General features: G+C 41.8%; 1 protein-coding gene and 1 long non-coding RNA gene across 2 annotated transcripts in view; one reads left to right on the top strand and one right to left on the bottom strand.

Annotated features, from left to right (window-relative positions):
* The window catches only part of LOC149463027 (uncharacterized), a 48,383-nt gene extending 46,146 nt beyond the window's left edge, over positions 1–2,237 (top strand). The window contains exon 2 of the long non-coding RNA XR_016312529.1: positions 1,656–2,237. This is a non-coding gene — a long non-coding RNA (uncharacterized LOC149463027). The remainder of the gene's footprint in view (positions 1–1,655) is intronic.
* Positions 1–26,506, bottom strand: part of ADAMTS9 (ADAM metallopeptidase with thrombospondin type 1 motif 9) — a 357,735-nt gene that overhangs the window by 123,505 nt on the left and 207,724 nt on the right. The gene's annotated exons all lie outside the window — the stretch shown is intronic.

A 26,506-nucleotide genomic window follows, 5' to 3' on the forward strand; every position in this document is an offset into this window, starting at 1 on the left:
TGAACTGGAAAGCCAATTGCAAGCCAGATCTTCTTACCCAACAACAGTACCTGACCTCAAAAAAGTGGAAAACCTTCTCCAATAGATGGAGACTGTTAAAGTTGCAAAGAAGAGGTAATGATCTATATTAATTGGAAGGGGATGCTCAAAAAGCTCATGGGTTGTGACAGTGCAAGGTCCTGCCACTGTATAAATGGTTGTAAAAAGAACACAGGGTTCACACATATGCAGAGTGCAAGACTCTGAAGTATCAATTATGAGGAGAGAAAACTGTTTTCTGCTTTCTTTGGATTTTGGTATTCATGGATTGGGTTCCTTAGTTTGGAGATTTCAAAGTGCTTTGGGTGGGAAGAACTCTCCCTTTAAGAAATCTTCTTGAAGACCAGAAAGATGTGTGTCCAGGTGCTCACAGAAGTCGTGGGCAAAGTTCAGGGTTTGAGCCAGGAGGAAGGTGTGCTACTGTTTGAAGACAGGTGTGTGATCCTGTATGAAGACAAAGGTGCTCCACTGAAGAGACTGCACTCCATGGTGGAGAGATTCTATGCCCATCAGACTGAAAGAGTCGTGACAGTTGACAGTCTGGGAGACTGAGAGCATCTGGTAGGCTGATAACTGAGGTAAGTAGGAGAGAGTTCAGGGGATTGAAGGAATCTATAAGTCTCAGAGGAGTGCGAGAGTCTGGGCTTTCAGGAGAGCCCCTATTTAGAGGCCTGGATTGGGCCCATGCAGTAAGGTGGTGTAACCAAGACTGAATGAGCCAAGAGAACCAAGGAAAGCTGAGCTATACAGTCAGAGGGACTGCCAAGAAGAGCAGCAGTGCTGCTGAAGCATAACCAGGTGCCTTAGCATTTTTGCCTGTTTTGATAATAATGCTTTGTGAAGCTGAAACCCCTGCATGGGAGAAATTCTGATGTGAAATACTTTGTTTTCTTTACGTTTATTTAATAAAATTGTCTGCCATACCCGTAAGCTGCAGTTTGGACTGACATGAGTCGCTAAAAAACTCATCAGCCTAATCCCCCCATATCACAAGGTGTAAAGGTCAGGTGTCCACAACCTTTTGGTCATATAGTATATTTTCACATGCCTTTCAAGTCAACCTGTAATATATTCAGAGAAAAAAAACTAACATTAAAACTTTACATCAGGAATGCTATTGTGGCACATCCTACCATCACTGTGTCAACCTACCTCCACAATGAGTCACTTTGAAAAACCCAAATTTACTTGTATGGGACTAATATGGACACTTATCCCACAATGCAGTGCTATCCCCAAGCATGATCTCTGTCAAGTGATGGGTATGCTTTGCCCTATGCAGATACCAGCTTTTAGAAAGCCAGTGTTTGCATGCAGGGTCCTCGGGGCTTCAGCAGTGCATTGCGGAGATGAGCTGGCACTGCTCCTTAGGGCGCTTGCTATACTGTGTCAGCATTACTTTGCTTCTTCTAAACATGTTGCTGGTTTATATGGCTGAGGACTGCAGTAATTCTTTGTAACCTTTGAACACCTTCCCTGGGTGAGTGGGGTCTGATTGTTTAATGGGGAACATCTAAGCTGCATATGCACCAAAATATCTCTGTGTTTACAGTGCGCTTGACAATTCTAATAAAAATGTGCTTTCTTGAAAATAACAGTGTTTATTTTTCTTTCAGGTATGTGCAGTAAGATTGGATGCAGGATACCTTATTTCAGCATGTGCACGCCATATGCAGAGAAAGCAGCATGACAGTTAAAGTACAGTAATTTATGAGCCCTGGATGCTGAGCATATGTCATGTAGATGTTTTTCATCTTAAAGGCACAAGTAGGACAATTTGATGTTATAATTTTCCAAGAACTGTTGAATCATCTCACTGAAACTATTTTATAACAAGCCTTTCAACAGTGACAGTGAAAGTAAAAATGACAAACCTGCTTGTTATATATTCCCTAGCAGTAGTATTCTCCTACTTTGTGCTGCTAACGAAGTACAGATATGCTGCCCCTTCAGCAATCCTAAACCCTACCCCCAGCACAACACCACCCCTGGAGGACACTATCTCAGGTGAGATTATCACCTTGCATGGAAGGGAATGACTCTGGTACAAAGCATTTGGATCTTGATACACTACCATTGTGTTTACCAAGCTTACCAGGCAAAAATTGGTGTGGCTGATTTAAAAAGGGGAATGGGCAACTTGAATAAGAGCATGTATTTCATGAAAACCATATGAATAAACAATATTTTTCCTTATAGTGGTCCTGTAATGAGGCTACAGTCTGTGAGGGACATCAAAGTACAGCATTCTCTTTCTTTCTCTCTCTGCATATTAATATCAAATTGTGAAAAAAGACTAGCAACTGAAAAGTTCTGATTCAAGGTGATTTTACCTACACAGTGACCTCTCATTAAAATCTTTTTTTTGTCTAAAGGACAAATTGCCACCACCAACCAGAATTCTAGTACAGGGGACCTGGCCAGTAGTGTATGGAAGACCTCCTGAAGATGGGTGGGAGGGCGTTTAGTGACAAGATAAAGGTAGAGAGGACAGGGTGTTGCAGGATTCAGCATACCACAAAAGTGCTGAGTGTGCTGCTATGAGAATGGATGTCTTCATAAGATGTACATCATCTCGGGAGACCATGGGAGATTTAGTTGAGCTCCCAGGAGACTGGGAAACAACCCTGAATATTGGGCAACTTGACATCTATGTGTGGATAGGTGCAGCATGGTGCGGCGGCAGTAAAGACACAGAGTTCGGTTTCTGGTAAACTCAGAACTTGTATTGCAGAGAACCACAAACAACCTCAGTGGTTGAGTGCCGGTTTGGGTAAAACTCTCAGTTCAGTTTAGTGCAGATATGCAGTGGGCAAACATGCACTGACAGCATGGGGTTTATTTACTAAAGCTGGAGAGTCCAAAATCAGACTCCCTTCTGCATAGAAACCAATCAGCTTCCAGGTTTCATTGCCAAAGCTTCATTGAACAAGCTGAGGTTAGAAGCTGATTGGTTTCTATGCAGAAGGGAGTCTGATTTTGGACTCTCCAGCTTTAGTAAATAAACCCCCATCTGTCTGCAGAGAGCAGAATGCGAACTGGCCAGTTCAGGCCCAAAGGGGAGGCTTCCATGAAGGATTGTGTGTCCCTAGCTTGTCCCTACTCATCAAGAACCTTTCCCTGCCGCTAATACTTTCCCTCACAGATTTCCTCACAATGCTCTTTCCCTACTCTAACCACTACGCAAAAGCGCACCAAAGCCTGGGGGCAGGGACTTATAAAGACTCTGTTGACCCAAGATGGCCACCAAACGTCATCTGGGTGCAGTGCAGCCAACCAAAACGCTGCCTCTAGGGACCAGGAAACCATAGAGAAACCAAGTTTCCACTGAATGATATTCAAATAAAACCTATGTCTTCAGAATTGATGCTGTCAGTTATCAACCTAAACTCTTACTTATTTTCCCACAGGTTTTGGGAAGTAGCTTTTGGAAAGAATCTACAGCAGCTGGCACGCAAAGCATTTTTTACAGCTCTCTTCAGTCAAGGATAAATTATTGCAGTTACATTACGCAGAACATTAGGCCACATCCTCTAAAAATAACAAAAAAAAGAAGACACAAGCACAGGATTGAGTGATCATGGGTCTTCCAGATTTCAGTCCTTGCGTTCTAAGCAGTGTTACAGTGTCACTGGAGGCCTATGGGGGAAGTCAGTGATTTATGACATTATTACAGTACAAATTAGGAGTGGCTCTTCATCTAGCCGGGAAACAAACATCCAAGCGCTCACTTTCATAAAATTCCTGCATCTGTTGCTAGTAAAAGTTTAGGGGAAAAATGCTGGTTACCGTGTGTATACACAGCAAAGGTTTTTAGCTCTTTTAAAAAAAACTTAATTCTAGATATGGTGGACACATTCATTTTACCCCTCCTTATATACAAATAATACACTAAATGTAGACAGATTAACACTTGTAAGAGTGTATCAGCTATGCCCTTATGTACCAGTGAATCAAAGAAGACTATAACTAATGAGCTGCTGTTTTTGATATTATACATAAAGGAAATCAAATTATGATAAAAAAACCCCTCAAAAACAGGGCTTTACTCCTCAGAAACAAGCAAAAATAGTAACAAAAATAAAAAAAGAATGTTAAATGAGAAAAATCTTCCACCAAGGTGTAGCAGAGTGAAATACAAGCGTCAAATCCACCATATAGATCTCTTATAGGGAAAGTCTTTGTAGTTCAAAGATGCACTCCAGCACCACCGTGTTCTTTGGGTGACAATAACCCCATCAGATTACGTACTCACCAGAACATGGTGTAAAATAGACTCAACAAAATATCCTCCTGTTGGACCCACAATCACCTCCGCTCAGAAAGACAAACGCACCACACAGCATAATTTTGTTTAAAGATTTTATTGCCAATAACCTCCATCAAATGATACTCACATATAGATAAATACAATGTGCATCAAATGTAGTGGAGCAATGAACACCGCATGAAATCAACTGCTAGCGTCTCACCACACTTTTGTGCATAGCCCACTGTTCCACTTCCGGGTAGGAGAGGCAACGTCACATCCGGTGAACGTGCCGACATCATGTATGGTCACGCCCTGATGCGTTTCGTCATTATGACTTACTCTGTGTCCTGCTGGTGCCAAGGGCGCCTGTATCTGCCTGAGCTGCAATCTCCCTCCTTTCTTCTGTATCAAGGAATCAAGGAAGTGGAACAGCGGGCTGTGCACAGAAGTGTGGTGATGAGACACTAGCGGTTCATTTCATGTGGTGTTCATTGCTCCACTACATTTGATGCGCACTGTATTTATGTACCGGTATATGTGAGTGTTATTTTATGGGGGTTATTGGCAATAAAATCTTTAAATGGAATTATGCTATGTGGTGCATTTGTGTTTTATATGTATGCACTGGACCTATTGGATCTTTCTGAGCGGAGGTGATTGCGGGTCCAAGAGGAGGATATTTTGTTAAGCCTATTTTACACCATGCTCTGGTGACTGTTTAATCTGATGGGGTGATTGTCACCTAAAGAACACAATGGTGCTGGAGTGCATCTTTGAACTACAAAGACTTTCCCTATAAGAGATCTACATAGTGGACTGGTCTCTTGTATTTCACTCTGCTACACCTTGGTGGAAGATTTTTTTTCATTTAACATTCTTTTTTTATTTTTTGTTACTATTTATGCTTGTTAATATGAGCTGTTTTTTTTGCTCATAATTTTATTTCCTAATACACTATATGGTCAAAAGCTCATGGACATCTGAGTGTCAGAGCAATATATGAGCTTACTGAATATTCTGAAATAACAGCCATTAATATAGAGTTGTCACCCCAATTTGAGGCTAGAACAGCCTCTATTCATCTGGGGAGGCTTTCCACAAGATTTTGAGTGTCTGTGGGAATTTTGCCCATTGAGCAAAAGAAGATTTCTGAGGTCAGGTATACATATTGGGTAAAAAGACCTCATTTGCAGTTGGCATTACTAATCATTACATATGTGTCCAGTAGTGTTGAGGTTAGGACTCAAGCCACTCGAGTTCCTTAACAGCAAACTTATCAAACCATGTCTTTATGGAGATTGCTCTGTACATAAGGGCACAGTCATAGTGGAACAGAAAAGATATTTCCCCAAACGGTTTAAACAAGGTTGGAAGTGCACAGTTATAAAAATGAAAAGATGAACTAATACCTTACACCCTCCTCGACCCCCATTGTGGGTAGGTGAGGGTGTTGAGTGTTAGTTCACCTTTTCATTTTTTTATGAAAAAGTGAGCTTACACTTTAACAGTACCCTTCACTAGAAACAGCTGAACTCAGTAATTTGGAGGGGTCCCATGCACCTTTGGCCATATAGTGTCAATTTTCAGAAACTTCCTGATAACTCATCATTCGTATACAGGAATTGTACAAAAAACATTTCATGTTATTGTTTAAAGATTACTATGTTTAAAGATTCTAGCATATTTCTAGAGCAGAGGTGCCTAGAGACATGTGTTTGCCTGATGTGGCCATTTACGGTCTGCTTGGAGAACGATTCTATATCTGTAAACTCTTACTAGCTGAGCCTGCATGGGGAAAAAGATGGGATTGAATATTCCCAGACCAATTGCTATTGTCCCACCATTTCAAGAGGGCAAGATGGCACTTGAGTACCTCTCCTTCTCCTTGCTCTGCTCCATGTGCACACATGAATGTCTGTATGACTGTTTGTGATTGGTCATATTTTGTGTGTATAGGCTGCCACCACCTAGAGTCCGTAGACATGTTAAGGATACACATCAACATCGAACAATAACAATTAGACCAGGAGGCTTATGCATGCCTTAAGACCTACTCTGACCTCTGCAGACACCTCCTAGATGACCAATCTCACATTAGATCTGATCATCTGAAATACTGCAGATTTTGCCAATCAATCCTTATTGTTCTTCAGCTAGGGGAAGGAAATTCCATTTTGTGCATAAGCATGTAAACATGTTTTCTTGGTTAAAACCATCAAGTTTTTTTGGCTAGATATTTTGCAGGGCCTATTTTGAGATTGTTGGCTTTTCTGATCATTATATCATATCTATGACTACCCTAAGTTAGAAGCTGATAACAAACAGTTGTTTGAACATTGCTATTCTTTTTAAGAGTGATTGAAAATATATAATGCAGGGATTTACAGGATTGAATAACAAATAGATAAAGGCAAAATAAACACTTGCTAGGGAAAAGGTACAATCATGTCAATTTTAAAAATCATGGCCTAACAGTATATTAACAAACACAAAGTCAAACCACAGAAATACAATTTCCCTTAGAGAAGTACTGTATGTGTTTATGAATGTGATACAATTTCAGATTTTACCACCAAGTGGTAGTCTGGGTGAAACTGGTAACTGTAGATTCCTAGGAGAATATACCAACTGCTTAAGAAGGGTACCCCCAGTGTTACTATGTAGTGTGGAACAAAATACCCCCATTGGAGCCTCAAATTTAAATTTGCAGTTGTAATAGTATCTTAGAATAATGTGATTGCCAACATAATGCAATGTAAAATAGTCTGAGACACTAACTGGTGTCACAAGCTAAAGACTGAACATGTCTTGTACGGTAAGTCCTGTTTAATTTTGCCTCTTAATAGGTAACCTCTACACTCAAACATAATGCAAACTGTTATTTTAAGGTATTGTGTGGATTTAGGAAATACGAGGTAAGTCTACTAAAGCTTAAAAAGTCATAAAATGCAGCTCAAACAGGTAATGGAAGAACTTTAGAGTAAACACCCTAACAGAGGAGTAGACCTGTGGAGCGCTGGATACCCTGGTGTAGATCAGTGTTCCGATTTGGCATCTAGACTGATGTGAAGGTTTATCAGTAGGCAGCACTCTAATTCATGGAAGCCATAGTTTTGTAGAAGCATGCCTAGCTTTGAAAAAGGAGGAGCACCAGACCAATATAAGGGCCCAGATATATTATATTATTTATAACGCCCATTTAAAAGCCAACACATTTCAGAGGCATCAGGGTTTGAGGTATTCTGGATTCAGAGGGATCTAGACAAGAAGAATAGGCATAGAATATATACCCTTATATTGGTCTGTTGCTCTTTTTTTACACCTCTGGACAGATTTTTACAAAAGTCTAGTCATGTTTAAGCAAACCTGATCTATGTACACTGGATATACAATGAAAAAAAATAATAGAATGGTTACAGTCATTGATCATCACGTGTTAAGAAAGTCAGCAGAGGGAGAGGTGTAGGCAACTAAAGTTATATGCAGAATGTACATTTTCTCTCCAAGCATATGGTTTACTTGAAGAGGAACCTCGCCCAATTAATTCTTCATTATATGCTCAGTTTGGATTGCCCAAATTTGTTCCAGGTTTACTAGACACTGACATAACGGGTCAGCCAAAAATTTCAAACACGACCTTTTCCCTAGAATAAGATGACTCAAGATCATCTTGTGTGGTTAGTCTAAACCCAACCGGATTTTCATTTAAATAGATCAAAATCACAAAGAAACTAGGAATGAAAGTCTCAAATCTATGGCCGTTTTATGTCTAATGGATCCTATTTCCAAGAACAAAGGGTGTACACAAACAGAGCAGTAAAGCATGTCAGCATTGCACTCTAAACAGGCTTACTCCATAACGGTGCACATCACTTGTAAGGGAAAGCTTTAGGCCCCGATTGTTGATATAAATACAAAGGAGCTGAAGGCACCAAAAGTAAGCCATTTTACCTTATTTTTAAATCTACAATTGAAGTCTTGGTCTGAAGATCTTGACATGTCCCAGTGGGATACAGCAAAAAAAAATTGCCAGGGGTCTTAACCAATGCCTAGTCTATCCAACTATTCAAAATGTTGGCTTTCTATCAGGGGCGGACTGACCATTTAGAAACTCGGGCACTGCCCAAGGGCCCGAGGTCAGTAGGGGGCCCCATGAGATGCCCCTGGTACCTTTTTCATAGGCTTTTTTGAGTTTGGGCAAGGACACAGGGGCCCCATGATCCCCTATTGCCCGGGGGCCCCATGAGTTGTCAGTCCGCCCCTGCTTTCTATACACTTTAAAGAGATCCTGTATGAAATTTGTTGCAGTAGAAGAACTATTGCAATGACCTGTCCAGTGGCCTATGCATTTTTGATATTCAACACTACCAGGAGTTTTGGGCACCTGTCCCCCACTGTGGCACTTTCCTCTGATCCCCACATCACTGGAGGACACAGCACTGAAGCAGGAGTCAGAGGGTGAAAATGCATTGTGTGGTAGGGGACACAGGCACCTAACACCCCCAGAAGTGATGAATGTCCATGAGTCTCACAAACGATTAAACACTGGAATGAAGGGAAGATAAAACACAAGGGTCACTAGAAAGGTATAATACTGCCTCTATCACAGGGAACTTCATATGGGAGTTTTTTTTTTAGATAATTACAGGTTCTCTTTATGATTCTTTTATTTATAAGGAATCCATCTATTTATTTTTCAATTACTATATCATGCAATAGGGCATTCCACAATGTAATCCTTGTATTTGTGTCATAGTTTTTCTTGATATGCAACTGATAACCAATTATCCACTATAGCATTCTTGAGATAAAAAAAGATATCCATAAATCTTTATAATACATGTTCATTAGGTTTCCTCTAAATTGCCTTTTCCAGACTAAACAGGCCAATTTTTTTTTAACCTTTTCCTACAATTAAGTGATCACAGGAGTAGTAATTGAATGACTAATGATACTTTCAATGTTTTGTGAAGAAGAACAATTCAGCAGTGATGTTATAGCACATCATTGCACTCAACAGGTGCTTTTTAATGGACCTCTTTGGAGTGAGCATTAAGGTAAGCAGCAAATAAGGTAAGAACAAAGATTTTGAACAAAGGGTCTCCATAGTGCCATCCTTTCATTCCCTACTGGGAAGAGCTCGTCATCACATATACTTTTGCATTCACATTGGTCAGTCTAGTGCAGTCAAGAGAGAAGAGCATCTGAAAGGGAATGTGGAGTGACAGGGTAATAATAAGACGAAGGGGCCTGTGAGAGAGGATTGAGAATGGATTGAAAGGGCTCTAATGATGAGCCCATGGAAATGTCAAGTTAAAAGGACTGAAGTCTTTTGTGACCTCTTTGGCCTTTTAATCGGAGATCTTTCAGTTCTTGACAAGATCTCGGCATCATCAAACAAATTCCGCCATACAATACGCGGGAGACCAGAGCTTCTCCATGCCCCACCACTAATTGCTGGAAATAAAAGAATGCAACAACTTACTCTATATAGATAACCGCTTCAACAAACGCTATACATTCTGAAGTCCCGGGTCTTTGTAAAGAATCACACAGCAGCTGCCCGAACAACATATGCATCTTAAAAGGTAACAACACACCAATACAAAGTTATTCAATATAGAGGAAAATGCATGCCCCCAGCAACTGTTGTGGACAGTTTGTAGGGTATTTGTGTGTGCAAAGAACAGATCATACCACTGTTATCTGAAGAAGGGTTAAAGTAGAACTAAAATTTCACCAAAGAATACTTTTATAGTGCACTGTAAGTAAAAGATTGCATTTTATTTGTTACAAAATTACAATTTTCCCTTTACATTGTTCACATTTTCTCTCTCTTCCCTGTATACATCCTGCAGGTTCTTTGGGAGTGATTTACTAAAACTGGAGCGTTCAAAATCTGGTGCAGCTGTGCATGTTAGCCAATCAGCTTCTAACTTCAACCTGGAAGCTGATTGGTCTCTCTGCAGAGCTGCACCAGATTTTTCACTCTCCAGTTTTAGTAAATCGACCCTATTGCATTTTAGTGGATGTGCGCACACCCAAGTGACAGCATTAAATCAATGATTTACTATGGCAACTATGGTACAATGTACCAGAGCACTCTACATTGGCACAGCTACTTGCAGTCCAAATCAGGAGCACATATGAAGGGGTGACAACATTGCAAGTGTTGTCACCCTAAGATAGGACATTCCTGTTGATACACCTTGCTGGTATGATTTTATTGAAAGTGGGAGATACAACATATTTAGTTTAATACCCCAAATTCCAGCCTGGACTAAAAAGAAATATTTAATTCCCTGGCAGTAGCAAAAAATAAAAAAAGGAGCTCCAGATGTTTTACTCACCTGATCTCTTGTGCTGTCCCCATGTAGACTAACTAATCAAGCAATATGGCACTACTTTTCTTCTGGGAAAAATGATGCCCAGCACCATCCACCCCACTTCCTCTGAGCCCAAGGTGTCAAGGCTCCTTGTCTGACTGAGCCAAATCTTCCATACTTTGGAGCTCACACAATTCCCCTCCCAGTCACTGCAGCTCACAGTGGGAGGGTTTTAGTAGCACAGTCAGTTCTGCCAATTCAGAATGTAGTGGGCTAAGTGATGAATGACAAGCTACACGGACTTGTGAATCAGCAGTGACCTTGCTATTGGGTCAGAAGGGGAGGGGAAAAAAAACAAACTTTGCTTTGTCTTGAGTTGGCACAGGTGTATGAAAACGTTTGAATTAATTTCTCTGATTTGTTCCCGTTTGTTCTGCTAAATATACGATTGAAAATACTTTGATATATCTGTTAGAATAATCACAGGTGTCAAAAAGATGGCCCTCCAGCTATTACCAAACTATAAGTCCCATGAGACATTGTAAGATTGACAGTTACAAGCATGACTCCCAAAGTCAGAGGCATGATGGGACTTGTAGTTTCACAACAGCTGGAGGGCCACCAGTTTGACACCCGTGTTAGATAACTGCAAAAAATACCTGTTGATTTTGCTGAAAATCTTGTGAGCTGGTAACATCCTGTGCTCTCTGCGCAAGGGGGGGTTATGGAGGAAATATAGAGGGTTTATAGGACAAGAAGGGGGAGGAGATGCAGAGAGGGCTGTGTTCTTTGTAATCTATCGGAAATGAGGTAGGCAGGGCTGACACCACATGCTTAGAAATTCAGAGCTGTGCAGTTATGGCACAGAGAAAGGCTATATTTTTGACACATTAACAGTTATTTTTCTGTACTTACAGCATGTATAAAGGGATACAAATTGGGAAATAGGCTTGTACTGTAATAAATATGTTTTTGCCTAGACAATCAAGTGAAAGAAGGCCAGGCAAAGCCGAGAACTAAAAGTGACAGTTGACCTGATATTGGCAATATCAGGTCAACTGTCACATCTAGTTCTCGGCTTTTTCTCTCTTCATTGTTAGCCAGATCTCACCAATAAGGATGCTAGGCACCATAGTTCACAAAACAAGGAGCTGTAGTAGAATCGCATTACGCACATTCCTCTGTGGCCTTCATATATTTTATTATTTATTTCAGTTACTTATATAGCGTCGTCAATTTACGCAGCACTTTACATATATATATTGTATATTTACATCAGTCCCTAACCCTCAAGGGGTGTACAATCTAAGGTCCCTAACTTACATTCATACATGCACATACTAGGGACAATTTATACAGGATCCAATTAAGCTACCTGCATGTCTTTGGAGTGTGTGAGGAAACCAGAGTACCTGGAGGAAACCCACGCAGGCACAGGGAGAACATGCAAACTCCAGGCAGGTGGTGCTGTGGTTGGGACTGCACCTTCCATCCACGCTGTTGATAGTGTAGCCTCAAAAGTCAAGGGCAGCCGATATAATCGTTATTATTTGCAATGAAGTTTTGATATGACCTTTGATGGCTGATAATTAGTCTTATTTGTGATCCAACCACAAAGCACCATTTGGAGGGATGGAACAAACCCTCTTTGGACTTCAACTGGGCCTTAAAATGCATGAAAAGCCAAAACATTGTTTTGTTCTGAAAAAAATGTCAAACGTTTGAAGCCCTGTCATTTTTTTAATTGGTGTACAGGGGCGGACTGACAACACATGGGGCCCCCGGGCAATAGGGGATCATGGGGCCCCTGTGTCCTTGCCCAAACTCAAAAAAAGCCTATGAAAAAGGTACCAGGGGCATCTCATGGGGCCCTCTACTGACCCCGGGCCCTCGGGCAGTGCCCAAGTTTCCAAATGGTCAGTCCACCCCTGTTGGTGTATAAGTCTCTGTTGGGGAGATTCACCCCCACTATCGGTCCTGATGAGAAATCCAAACTTTTTGCGTTGTCACAGGAACAGCATATGAGGGTAAACCTTCTAATCAGCAAACCTGCTTTAGAGATATCCCCTTACTTTTTACTGTGTCCCTAGAACAGGGAGTAAAGAGAAATCTCCCCAATGGGACACAGGCAGACCTGGCACTGGTCTTAACCCTTCCCAATCCAAAACAAAAAAAGTTTTGGTCTTACAATAAAACTTTATCTTCCTAATTGTGTTTTTTAAGCCCTCATGCACATCTGCTGTCTTGATAACGCTGGTAACGTTAGCTGTGTAAAGTCACATTAAAAACACGAGTCTTTCAGCTTTTTTGCATTAGCGTTTAGCGTCGTTTTCCCACGTTTTTTAGTGTTTTTTTTTCACCAATACATTTTTTCTTTTTTGGCACAAAAAAAGTCCAAAAACGCCGGTTTGCAGCGTTTTACCACATTTTGCCAAGTTTTTCAGCATTAGAGCATTTTTACAGCGTAAAAACTCCTCTAGAAACCCGCTGGGGGATTTTTCCAGCCAAAAAATGTTGATTACAGTCTATGTGTGCATGGACACATAGGATAACATGCTGGGGGGGTTACTAGCTGTGGGAAAAAAACGTCAAAAGCCAAAAACAGCAACTGTAAAAACGTCAAGTGTGCATGAGGACTAATAGTTGAAAAGCATGATTTGGGATCCTAAACTCGCGCCGTTATTTGAAACCGTAAGTGTATTTGTACTATATTTTAGCCAAGTGCCAGCTGGAAAAATACTTCAGTCTATATTGCAAGTCCGATAACCGAACATGCATTATTCCTGACTGACAATGTACGTACCATGACGAGAGTCGCATTATTAAGAAGTCTGACCTATTACTACCAATTAATGGTAATAAACAGCCAGCTCTTAATTATTATTACGTTTCCAAGAGACCAGACCTCAAAGTCAAGCTTGTAATATTGGAACACAAAAGGGAAGAATGTTCATAAAAGTGATATTTATTAAAGATGAATGGTCAGCCTGACAATGACATAAGAACACCCTCCTCCACACCTACCTCCCACTGATACATTACACAACTCATAGATGCTTAACTGTCACATTTACAACGGCTCCCACTAGGACTGGATTTCAATAATGTGCCTGTCCAGGCCGCTTTTACTGTTACTGTTTTACTGAGACATCAGAGATCAGTGTGAGGGATCAGTTCCCTATACTTTACATATAATACATGTATTTAGAATATATGGTATTTTTCTCCACAATTGCATAGGAAAGAGTAAGGCTGGCCATACATTATACAATTTTCTTTAGCAAATTGCTTTAGATTTACCAAAAACCATATAATATGAGGTCAAAACTAAACAACACTTTCAATTGTATCCAATTAGGCAGGCCCTTGCACTACATAGTTGAAGGTAAATCTAAAGAAAATTGGACAGAGATATGTAAGAAAATTGTATAGTGCATGGCCAGCCTTAGGCTGGCCATGCACTATACAATTTTCTTGAGAATTTTGCTTTAGATTTACCAAAAACCATATAATATTGGGCAGCACAGTGGCTAAATGGTTAGCACTTCCACCTGGCAGTACTAGGGTTGTTGGTTCAATTCACAACCACGGCACCACCTGCCTGGAGTTTGCATGTTCTCCCTGTGCTTGCGTGGGTTTCCTCTGGGTACTCCAGTTTCCTCCCCAAAGACATGCTGGTAGGTTAATTGGCTCCTGTCTAAATTGTCCCTAGTATGTGTATGTATGAATGTGAGTTAGGGACCTTAGATTGTATGCCCCTCGAGGGTTAGGGACTGATGTGAATGTACAATATATATATGTGTAAAGGACTGTGTAAATTGATGGTGCTATATAAGATGAAACCTAAACAACACTTTCAATTGTATCCAATTAGGTGGGCCCTTGCACTACATAGTTGAAGATAAATCTAAATGAAATGGGATAGAAATTTGTAAGAAAATTGTATAGTGTATGGCCAGCCATAGGAGCATTTTTTCCTCCTGGAAATGTTCCATCTTACGTCCAGACTAATGTGGTCCGTCTAGAAATCTAAAAATCAGCTGCCGAATACTAACTATGCAACATATAATGAACTTGCGGGTGACTAATCAAAGGACAAAAAGATCCCTAAAACTCAGTTACTGGCTGGTCCCAACTTGTCATTTACGCAGAATAGAGATGGTGAAGCTATACTGTCAATCACAAAGACATCCTCTGCTGTTCCTGTAACATATCACTCCTCTCTGCTGACGCCGGGGGGAGTATTTAGAGAAAAATTTGAAGGCTTATCTGCTGACTTTTGAAAAAAAAAAAAAAGTTTGCATGTCAGAGACCGTAACCCAATGGTGTGTTTTGTTTAATGCAGTGCTGAATAGGATATAAATTCTATGAGCGCAGCACCATCTAATGGCAAACAGAAGATTTATATTGATAGGGAGCCCAGGGATGCCAGGATGCATTTTTTGTATGGTTCACAACGGCTGTACTGACATTCATAGGAGGAGGGATACCTAGACATGTTGGCAATTTTGGGAATGATAGAACTACGTGAACCCCCAAAACAGTAGATTAATGAGCAGCTAAGGATGCCATTAATTTAAAGCCGCAAAGATTTTTTATTTGTTTTTTAACACTGGGTTGGATTTAAAGGAAAATAGACTGTGCACTTTGCAAGTGCAGTTGCACTAATTTTCCTTAGTAAATGTAATGTGGTAAAGCTTCACTTTGTAAAGAATACTCCATTAGGTGCAAAAAAAGTCATTTTTGTTTGCACACAATTGGATCCTGGAAATCAGCAGAGTTTAACCGAATTTACTAAGCTTTGGGAAAGCTGAGTGCAACTGCACTTGCAAAGTGCACAGTCTATTTGCCTTTAGTAAATTCACCCCACTGTGTCCCAGAGTTCTTCTTTAAAACTGAACTCCAGGCAGATAAGATAGACACACATTAATGCAGATTTAAATTCATTAATACAATATTTAATGTATTGTTGTAAAGCAGTGTTAGTACCTCAGTTTGACTTGGTATCAATCTTTTGCAGTCTTTGTACAGCAGAACTCAAACTGGGAGAGGGAGAAGCAGCACAAGGAACTAGTCATTTGTGTTGCAATACTCATGTTCTAGCAAGAAATATGCCGAGAGGGCAGAATGACAGACAGATAAGCTCAAGTGTCTGCTGCTTCTGTTTTACTTGGAACAGTAGAAAAGAAGGAGTGCCCGATGGCCAAAAGAATGCACTTTTGATGGTAGATTTATTTATTTATTACAGGTACTTATATAGTGCTGTCAATTTACGCAGCACTTTACATATATATTGTACATTCACATCAGTCCCTAACCCTCAAGGGGTGTACAATCTAAAGTCCCTAACTCACATTCATATACATACTAGGGCCAATTTGGACAGGAACCAATTCACCTACCAGCATGTCTTTGGAGTGTGGGAGGAAACTGGAGGAAACCCACGCAGGCACAGGGAGAACATGCAAACTCCAGGCAGGTGGTGTTGTAACTGGGATTTGAACCAATGACCCTAGTACTGCCAGGCGGAAGTGCTAACCATTTAGCCACTGTGCTGCCCAGATTAGGAGGCATTTATTGAGAGTAATGACAAGTACATCAAGCCAACACTTTTCAGGAGAAAAGACTATCCCTTCTTCAGGGCTGTTGCTGCACGCTATTAAATGGGAAAATTTCCTATGTCGGTTATATATTTTCCAGGTTTATACTTCTGTGCACAAAGCAAAGTGCACAGAAGCATAAACCTGGAAAATATATAACTGACGTGGGAATTTTTCCCATTTAATAGCGTGCAGCAACAGTCCTGAAGAAGGAAGTCTTTTCTCTTTAAATGTGTCGGATTGATGTAGTTGGTAGATTAGGAGGCATTTATTGAGAGCCATGACAAGTACATCAATCCGACACATTTCAAGAGAAAAGACTTCCTTCTTCAGGACTGTTGCTGCACGCTATTAAATGGGAATAATTCCCACGTCAGTTATATATTTTCCAGGTTTATGCTTCTGTGCACTTTGCCTTGTGCACAGAAGTATAAACCTGGAAAATATATAACCGACGTAGGAAATTTTCCCATTTAATAGCGTGCAGCAACAACCCTGAAGAAGGGATAGTCTTTTCTTCCGAAACGTGTTGGCTTGATGTACTTGTCATTACGCTCAATAAATGCCCCCTAATATACCATCAAAAGTGCATTCTTTTGGACATTGGGTGCTCCTTCATTTCTAGTGTTCCAAGCTTATGTGTTGAAACAATCTCAAGGCTGTACCTAAAAGGCAGCAGCCCAAACCCTAAGAGGGTTTACTACCAATATCCACCATTGGGTACAACTGATTGGAGGGACTTCTTCCTACCTACCCACGCAACCACCCACCTGCGACCAGTGACTGATCCAGTCAGTCTAGCGCAGTCTTCAGCACAAACAAGATGCTTCTCTTTTACTGTCCAGTCACAGGCTGGGGAAGGGGTATGGTCTGTAAATTCTACCTAATTGCAGCAGAGAAAAATTAGGTCAAGCCTACCAGGCATGTCTGTGCTCTACAGCAGAGCTGAGTAAGTCTCAGGACTGGATGAGCAGGAATGCAAATCCTTTGGCAGGAAAAGAAGCTCCCGTATACAGTATGTGTTTCACATGATGGTTTCCTTTAACACTTGTAAGTGATGTTTGGACAGATCACAGTGTGCACACATATCAGGCCATGGACAACCTACTAAAAACAATGTTGGAAATTTTCTTTTACATTATCCTCAAACATGCAGATTAGGGAATATTCATTGGGGCCCCGTCTGTTATGAGCGACGCTTCTTGTGTGATAAACTTGACAGCCAGCATCAGAATGTTCTATCTCTATTACAAATGTGTTCATACTGATCTGTCACCCAGGATATTCTGCAGACAAATAATCATTTATCTGACATTCGTAAATCCGGCTGTCTAGAAGAAATGTATCTGGCCATCTGAGAAGTGAGACGTTCAACAACAAGTCATAAAACAGCGATGCTGGAACCGCCGTACCTCTTAGCATTGAGAAAGCTCTCCATTATAAATTCACTAGCTCTCCAGGGGACAATTCCATCTCCGCCTTATTACTAATGGGTTGGGAGGGAGTGCTAACAATAATCAATTCTGACATGAAATACTAGCAAGAGAATGAGGAACTATGAAGGGAAAGCAATTGTGATTATTATAGTTATTAGTAATCATAAGGCTGCAACCATAATGCAGGCATAGTGATTGACAGCAAGACCTACAGGAACTCAGCGAAATGCGTCAGCTGATAACAGGTTTAAAGCAAAAGGAGCACATTGGGCCGAGTTAGATCTAAGGGACTCTTGGCTTTGGCCATCATATAAATGAAGATCTATGGCTCAAACAATCTTTTAAGTTTTATTGCATTATAGCAGATCTAAACCCAATCACAAAAAAACTCATATAAGCTGTACCATGTTATTTCAAATGTTGCTTTCCATACATTTAAGTCTGCAGTTATTGTTAAAAAAATAGCTGGTGATCCTGCCATGAGTGTCTTTTTTCAGGCACGTCCCTTTATGGGGTGACAACTGTCTCCCTCCTGTACTTCTTCATTTTGTCCCCTGGAGGACACTACAAGTGGCTACACTGGCACATTTAGGTATGGTCCACCATTGTCATTATTGGGAGGCCATAACGAAACAATGCTGTAAAGATGATATTGAGTAAGTGAATGCAGAGAGGAAGTAGCTGAATGAGGCTAGAGGAGATCAGTAGTGGAAGATGAAGGAAAAATATGTCAAATGGTAATTCATGGGAAAAAAACATAAATGTTTTCATACACAACAAACACTTTACTCCTGCGCTAGGATAGGACTCAGTAGACCCAATAGGAATGTTCTGGAATTTTCTGGAATATGCACTGCTTGCTGCCCTCAACAGACCGGGGTGGTCCGAATACACTGGATACAAATGGAGAAACAGAAAAAGGGCACACCGACCTAGTGCATTATCGTTTAAAATAATTTATTAAAGAAACAAAAATAGGTATCATAATCACAATGGACATAATAACACAGGCATGTCAAACTGAACAAGATGTATGATCCAAACAACATCTGAGTCCATACGATGGAACCCTGGATGACCAACTGGCTAACGCGTTTCGAGGACACAACCTGGTTGGCTCTGAGGAAGAGGCTGTGCCCTCGAAACGCGTTAGCCAGTTGGTCATCCAGGGTTCCATCGTATGGACTCAGATGTTGTTTGGATCATACATCTTGTTCAGTTTGACATGTCTGTGTTATTATGTCCATTGCGATTATGATACCTATTTTTGTTTCTTTAATAAATTATTTTAAACGATAATGCACAAGGTCGGTGCGCCCTTTTTCTGTTTCTCCATTTGTATCAAAGGTTTTCATACACAGTGATTTATCATACCAAGTGATATCCTAAGGCTCCGTGGACACGGGGTGTTTTAATAACGCTGGTAACCTTAGCTGTGTAAAGTCACGTTAAAAACGTGAGCTTTTCAGAGTTTTTGAATTCGCGTTTAGCCATGTTTTTTAGCAGTTTTTTTTACCCCCAAAAAAATTTTTAAATAAAAAAGTCAAAAGTTTGCCGCGTTTTTCAGCGTTAGAGCATTTTTACAGCCAAAAAACTCCTCTAGAAACCCACTAGTTCTGTTTTTTTTTTTCAGCCAAAAAACTCCCATCAAAAAAATGCTGATTACAGTCTATGTGTGCATGGACACATAGGATAACATGCTGGGGGGTTTACTGGCTGTAGAAAAAAAATCCAAAAACAGCCGCTGTAAAAACGTCCAGTGTGCATGAGGACTTTGTGTTAGGGTTTAGTCCTACTCTAAGCTGAGCCATAGCTTGATTGTACAATCTCTGTATTGCCTGCTTTGGACTTACCAAAACTATTTATGGACCTACAGTACCTGAACATCCTATTCAGTCTGCAACCAATCAGGCAGTCCCTTAAATTACAAAAAGCGATTTTATAATCACATAGTAATGTTTATGGTCAACTTTAGGCTGTGAAAGGAAGCGAAGGGTGCAACAGTCTAGTATAAGAAAACAATTATACTGATTTAATCGACTTAATCATTGCGCCTCTCTTACTTTTGTATCACTGCACAGAAAAAGTTCCATATACCCAGTGAAGTAACTGGCCTCAGGTGGTACACAGAGATAAAACAAATCCTCCTACATAAGCTGTACCTGTATATCTGCAGTCTTTTCTTCTCTACATCCATTCAAAGTGCTGAATTTATAACGCTTGTCTGAGAGTTCAGAAAAAAGGGAGTTGAGATCTGGAAATACACACTGCAGAACTTAGAGAGCTCTGAGAGCTGATTGGAGGGAAGAGACACACCCCCTCCACACAGCTCACAGCAGAGCTGGGGCTGTCAATCGGATGGAAGTCCCTCCCCCGCAGGGGCGGACTGACCATTTGGAAACTCGGGCACTGCCCGAGGGCCCGGGTTCAGTAGGGGGCCGCATGAGATGCCCCTGGTACATTTTTCATAGTCGTTTTTGAGTTTGGGCAAGGACACAGGGGCCCCATGATCCCCTATTGCCCGAGGGCCCCATGAGTTGTCAGTCCGCCCCTGCTCCCCCATCACCATTTTACTCTTGCTGTCAGGGAAACCTGCCAGCAGTGACTCATGTTGATAGCAGAGACAGAAATGGCACATAGTGCTCTTAATTGAGACAAGCTCACACTTTAGAGGGATGTGCTTTGTTCATATTTCCTGTCTGAGGTTTACAACCACTTTAATGCACTTCCCAAGTCTACATTGAAGGTTCTACATGATCCTACATGTCCCAGCATTAGATTGGACTTCCTACAGTGACTTGTCACTACTCTTCCAGCCTCAGAGTGCAAGTCACTGGAGACAAAAGGACCTGAATCACCTATTTTAACATGCTGGGTTTTTTTTTTTCATTCTGCCCAAGGGTAAGGATGGCCAGGCTTTACAGAGGAACGAAGAGAAAAAAGCCAGCAGCCATAAATACTGTACATGCTGACTGAAGGACATACCAACCTAAAAAAGTCCAGCGCTGTCTTCCATACAGGCCTTCTCATCTTCCATGCTGCCATCTTGAATTCGGCTGTCAACTCCCTGCCACTCACAGCCAGCCCCCTACTGTTCATGCGTGATCCTCCAGAATGCAGACAGACTGGTTCTGTTGCTTCCTGGGATGTGTGTCATGTATCCCAGGAGGATGCAGGCGGGCAGAGGGGACATCACTCTCCATTGAGAAGAGGGAGCTAGTACCACCAAAAAAAGGTACTCACTACCTGAAAAAAAAATTGATCATGTAAGAGGCTAGGAGGTGGGAGGAGGAGAATGATACAAGGGCGGACTGACCATTCGAGCACTCGGGCACTGCCTGAGGGCCTGGGGGTAGTAGGGGGCCCCATGAGATGCCCCTGGTACCTTTTATTGGCTTTTTCATAGGCTTTTTTGGGTGTGGGCGAGGACACAGGGGCCCCATGATCCCTTATTGCTCAGGGGCTCCATGGGTTGTCAGTCCCCCTCTGGAATGATACTGAGTATTATTTTTCAAGTGAAGGTCCCCAATAACTAACTGCATGTCCATCCCCCCTCTTCCTCCTGTCCAGCCATCTGTGCTGATACACACAATTGGCCCACACAGGATGGAGCAGAATAGAACCTGTGATCCTCCCACCTGCTATGATTGACAGCTCAGCATCACACATGCACAATGCCAATGTATACACAAGTGCTGATGGGAAATACAGTCCCACGAGCATGCATGATGGATTAAAGTGTGTGTGTGTCCAACCGGCAATTCTAAGAATGCAGTACATGAAAATAATCGTATTCTTAAAACTATTGAATGAGGATTTCCAGCATAGGGAGGAAAGTATTCAATCTCAGGTTGCTTAACCACTTGCCCTCCAGAGGATTTACCCCCCTTTCCTGACCAGGCCATTTTGTTCCGTTACAGCGCTGCGTTACTTTAACCGACAATTGCACGGTCATGCAACGCTGCACTCAAATGAAATTTACGTTTGTTTTTTTGCCCATGAATACAGTTTTATTTTGGTGGTATTTGATCGCCTGTGCATTTTTTATTTTTTGCGCTATAAACAAAAAAAGAGTGACAATTTTGAGAAAAAAACAAACTTTTTGCTATTAAACATGTCCAGTAAAAACTTTTTAAAATCAAATTTGTCATACGTTTAGGGCAAAATGTATTCTGCTATGTCTTTGCTAAAAATAAAGTCCCAATATATATAATTTAATTGATTTACGTGAAAGTTATAGCGTTTACAAATGGCGGTATATATACTGGAATTTTTGTTTTTTAACTAGTAATGGCAGTGATCAGCGACTTATAGCAGGACTGTGGCGGGCATTCTGACACTGGGGGGGAACTGACTTGGTGTCACTGACATCCCCAGTGACACCAATACAGTGATCAGTGCTAATAAAAAGCACTGACATTGTACAAATGGCACTGGGCAGGAAGGGGTTAACATCTGGGGCGACCAAAGGGTTAACTGCGTGTGTTTTACTATGAGGCTGTGTCTGTGCTTTCCACTGTAAGCACACTGCTTTGTATGGCTCTGCTATGCAGAGACATACAAAGCAGTGTGCTGGAGCTGACAGGGGAGAGAATTGTATTGTTTACATACAGTTCTCTCCCCCGTCAGTAATACTTGGCGATCACCGGATGTCGACGAGTAATCACTGTCTGGGACTTGGTGACTGACAGCCGAGGCCGCAAATGGAGGAGCGGGTAGGGCGTGTGCGCCCGGCTCACGTGCGCCCCTACCCGGGGTTGCAAAACCACATACATGATTTTGCACACTCCTGCTGTAGCAGTATTTCTGCTATAGGGCAGAGGGAAAGCAGTTAAGAAGGCACATGGCCACTCAATGAACTTGGATGAGAAGCGGTTTAACCTTAAACTGTGTAGGGGGTTCTTTACTGTCAGAGCTGTAAGGATAAGGAACTCCCTGCCACAGTCGGTCCTGTCTGCGGGGAGTGTCAAAAATGAAAAAAAAAACTCTTAGATGGGCATCTTAGTGAACGCAATATATATATAGGAAATGGTAGAGTCATAGATACACACACACAAAAGCTGAACTGGATGGGCTGGTATCTTTATTCAACCTTACCAACTATGATTTAAAACTACTTTTAGTAAATTTTTTTTTATTTTGTATCTTTGTTGTCAAATAAACATGAATAATGTATATGAAAGCTTGATGTTTTCAACTTGCAGGCAGTAAGCTATGAGCAGGAGGCAACAGAGCCACATAATCAACAGGAGAACATATTACTATGCTACAAGATCGTGTGTTATAAAAAAAAACAATAGCAGGGTCTCAGATTACACACACAGCTGAATCAGTGCAGGGATACACCCCTCTGTCTCTCCCAGAAGAGATGGTACCCTGTCTGGATTACCGATCTGCAGGACAGGTGAGAAGCCTTTGCTGGGCTTAGCCAGGGCCGTGGATAAGGGGGTACCACCAGTCATCCGGTACGGGGCCCAGACCGCTGGGTGAATCACATGTGGGCAGGGAGAGTGATCGGCACGGAGGGGGTGCAATTACTGGAACTGATCCCCTGTATGGCTCTCTCTGCAGCAGCTGAAATCTGGCCTCTGCTCCTCCCTCTCCTGCTGGCTTTCAGCTGCTACAGTGAGAGCCATACAGGGGATTGGTTCCAGTAATTGCCCCCCTGTCGCACTTTATCACCCTCCCTGTGCACCATACATTTCCGCATGCTTCCCCCCTGTGTGCCCCCACCCCCGCAGTACTGCCGACTTTCCTCCTTTCCTTCCTACCAGCAGCTGCAAGCACATAATGGGATTCTTCGGGATGGAGAGTGCGGGAAAGGTTCAGTGAATATGTCACATTTTACCAGGCCCTTTCTTTCCTGAATGAACAAAATGAGTGATCAGTACTGATCACACACTACGTTCATTCATAGTTGAAGCATAGTAAACATGGTGTTTGTTTTGGGGGGGGGGGGCTGTCAGTCTGGCTGTATGGTACCCCTTGGTTTCTAACAGCAGCCCTGGGCTTAGCACACTTGGCAAACACAGTGTCATGGATACACCCTGTATTAAATGTTTATTTGTAAAACAATAGCTGAAAATTAAATTAAATTATAATATAAAACATCCGTTTTGAAAATTGTACCTTTTCAAGAAAAAAAAATGTTATTTCCCTTTAACTGAAAATTCAAGAGAGATGATACAGTGGTACCATAAATGGGGAAAATGAATCACACAACAGCTGTTATTATACAGCAGAGAAGCAATAAAATAAGTCTTCCTCTTGTACTCTATGTTTCTTTTATGTTTTCTGACGATTATTATGACCATGGAATACTGTCATGCTATGCAATATTCATCGCAAATTAAATAAAAGGTACTGAAAAAATAAATACATTTTATTACATAAATACATACATGGAATACAAAAGTGACTGCAGAGCCATCCAGCGTATCAGATCTGAGGCAGAGATGTCGCAGTTGGTGTGAATTGCAAACAACCTTGACTTAAATGGCCTTGCTGATAAAGGGACCGCAAATTCCTTTGCGTTTTGTTTGAACCAAAAAATTACTTGCAATATAAAATAGATACAACAATACAGCCTACAGATTATAAAAAAAATATGTGTTCGGCAGCAGTCAATGTTAGAGCTGAATATGCTTTGTTTTTGATTGCATACAACCCTTGGTGCAAAGGGGTAATGCGCAAAAGATGATTTTTTTTTCTAGCTAGATACAAAATAAATCATCCACTTCAGAGACTTCATCAGCTACACCCACAAGGATGCAACAGTAGGAGTGAGACTCCATGGATTGTTTTGTAATGGCCATGGGTGGATGTCCTTATTAATATAGAATCACTCACTGGCAATACTGGGACAAGATCCATCAAGAGCCCAGATTGAAGAGAAGACAGCAAACTGCACTGACCCCCATCCCCATTTTATTATGCATAAGTCAGTGTCAAGGCAAAAAAAAAAAAAAATAAAACATAAAATAAATAAAACAGGTTTAATTACATCCACTCCCCTTACACACACACCCCTCCCCCCATCCTGGCTTTGCTTGGTGATCAGCAGGAAGAAGGGCACTCTACCATAGGTGGGTAGTAGGAGGAAAGGGTGCCCTGACATTGGTGTCCGTGGGAGAAAAATATAAGGGAATCTTAAAGTGAACTGGGGTTTCTGATAGGGACTGAAAGGCTCTGGATGGGGTTGGGTGTTACTATGGGGAAATAGGGAATCTGGGAGTAGGGGCTGGGGTTGTAGGGGTTTGTGGAACACTGGTGGGGGTTAAAGCATTTGCAGTTGGTTGAATGCTCTCAGGAGGCTGGGGGTCACAGGGTGGGGGGTTTGCATGCAGCAGATAGTCTACTCCCCTTCCCTTACATCAGAACTGTCACTACAGGTACAGCTTGGAAGGGAAATGTTTTCTGTTTCCTGGTCATGTGATGGGTCACAAGCCCAGGCAGAGGAAGTACAGGATTTCATGCTCCTCATATGGTTGGCAGGTCTTCTGTTGCTCTGCATCAAGGGAGGCGTGGATCTACAATGCCCTCTTCTGATGCCTGGGGAGTAGTGCCCAATGCCACTCTGTGGTTCTTGCAACAGGAAGGGGACACTCCAGTGGTCCTCATGGTGTTCAATCTCCAGGAAAACACTGCTCCCAGGGCAGCTGCCCTTCTTGTGCCGGCCCTGCCTACTGGATAAGCTAGCCATTCGAGCACTCGGGCATTGCCCGAGGGCCCGGGGTCAGTAGGGGGCCCCATGAGATGCCTTTGATACCTTTCACAGGCTTTTTTGGGTGTAGTTTGAGTGTTGGTGAGGACACAGGGGCCCCATGATTTGCTTTTGGCCGGGGGCACCATGAGTTGTCAGTCCGCCCCTGCTAGTAGGTGATTTGATCCATCATCTGTCCAAAATGAAATTATCAGTGTTGGGTAGATTTGGCCTTTAAAAGTAACCAAACTTTCTGACATTCATCTCTTGGACCTGCCTGTCCTACTAAATAAATCTCTATAGGCTTTGGTAACCTCATCTTTTGTTTTTGGCCCTGATTCCGTGTCTGCAAACGTAATGTTCCCTGGCTGAGACATCACTTTCCTTCTAAAGTCACTTTGACCCACAGGAGCATGAGAGGCAGGTTGCTTTGCACACAAGAAACTGCAGTTCTACCCAGAAGCCCTGGGAAAAGCCTGCAAAATTTCAGTGAAAGGGACTTTCTTTAACAAGTTGCAATATTACCTAGATATGGCAAAATCTATACAATCTCCTAACACAAAAGCCTTGAGCAACTGATCAACCACCATTCCCTTTTTTACTTTAGACCAGTCTTTCTCAACCAGGGTGTCCAGGCACTCTGGGGTGCCTTGAGGATCCTTCAGGGGTGCCTTAGCAAAATGTCTAAAAATTGCACAAAGCTTGTAGACAAGCCAGCAGGTGGAACCAGCCTGCCTTTTAGTTACACAAAGCCACAGTTTTTCATTGTGCACCATAACGACCTTCTAGCCGCCGGCGTCTTGACAACCAATGACATAATCAGAGGATGTCAGCTGTCTGCACAGCATCCTAGTTTGACCCTCTGCTGCCCCTCTCCATCAGTGCTGGGGTCTCATTAGCTCAGTGATGGATAAAAACTGAGGGAGAAGAGAAACACCGGAATACTAGTCAGTACCAGTGTGCAAAAGTGTATTTGCTTTGGAAGAATAAATCACCTCTAATGTTGGGTGTCCTACATGTGTGGATGTTGCTGTGTTAAATAAAACTATTAAAATAGTTTTTCACATTTTAGAATGGGGTGCCTCAAGACTCTCCATAATTTTAAAGGGTGCCTTGTCTAAAAAAAGGTTGAGAAACACTGCTTTAGACTA

The sequence above is a fragment of the Staurois parvus genome, unplaced genomic scaffold, assembly GCF_062004578.1.
Source record: "Staurois parvus isolate SC_StPar_1 unplaced genomic scaffold, SC_StPar_1.0 ptg000162l, whole genome shotgun sequence".
Classification (NCBI taxonomy): Eukaryota; Metazoa; Chordata; class Amphibia; order Anura; family Ranidae; genus Staurois; species Staurois parvus.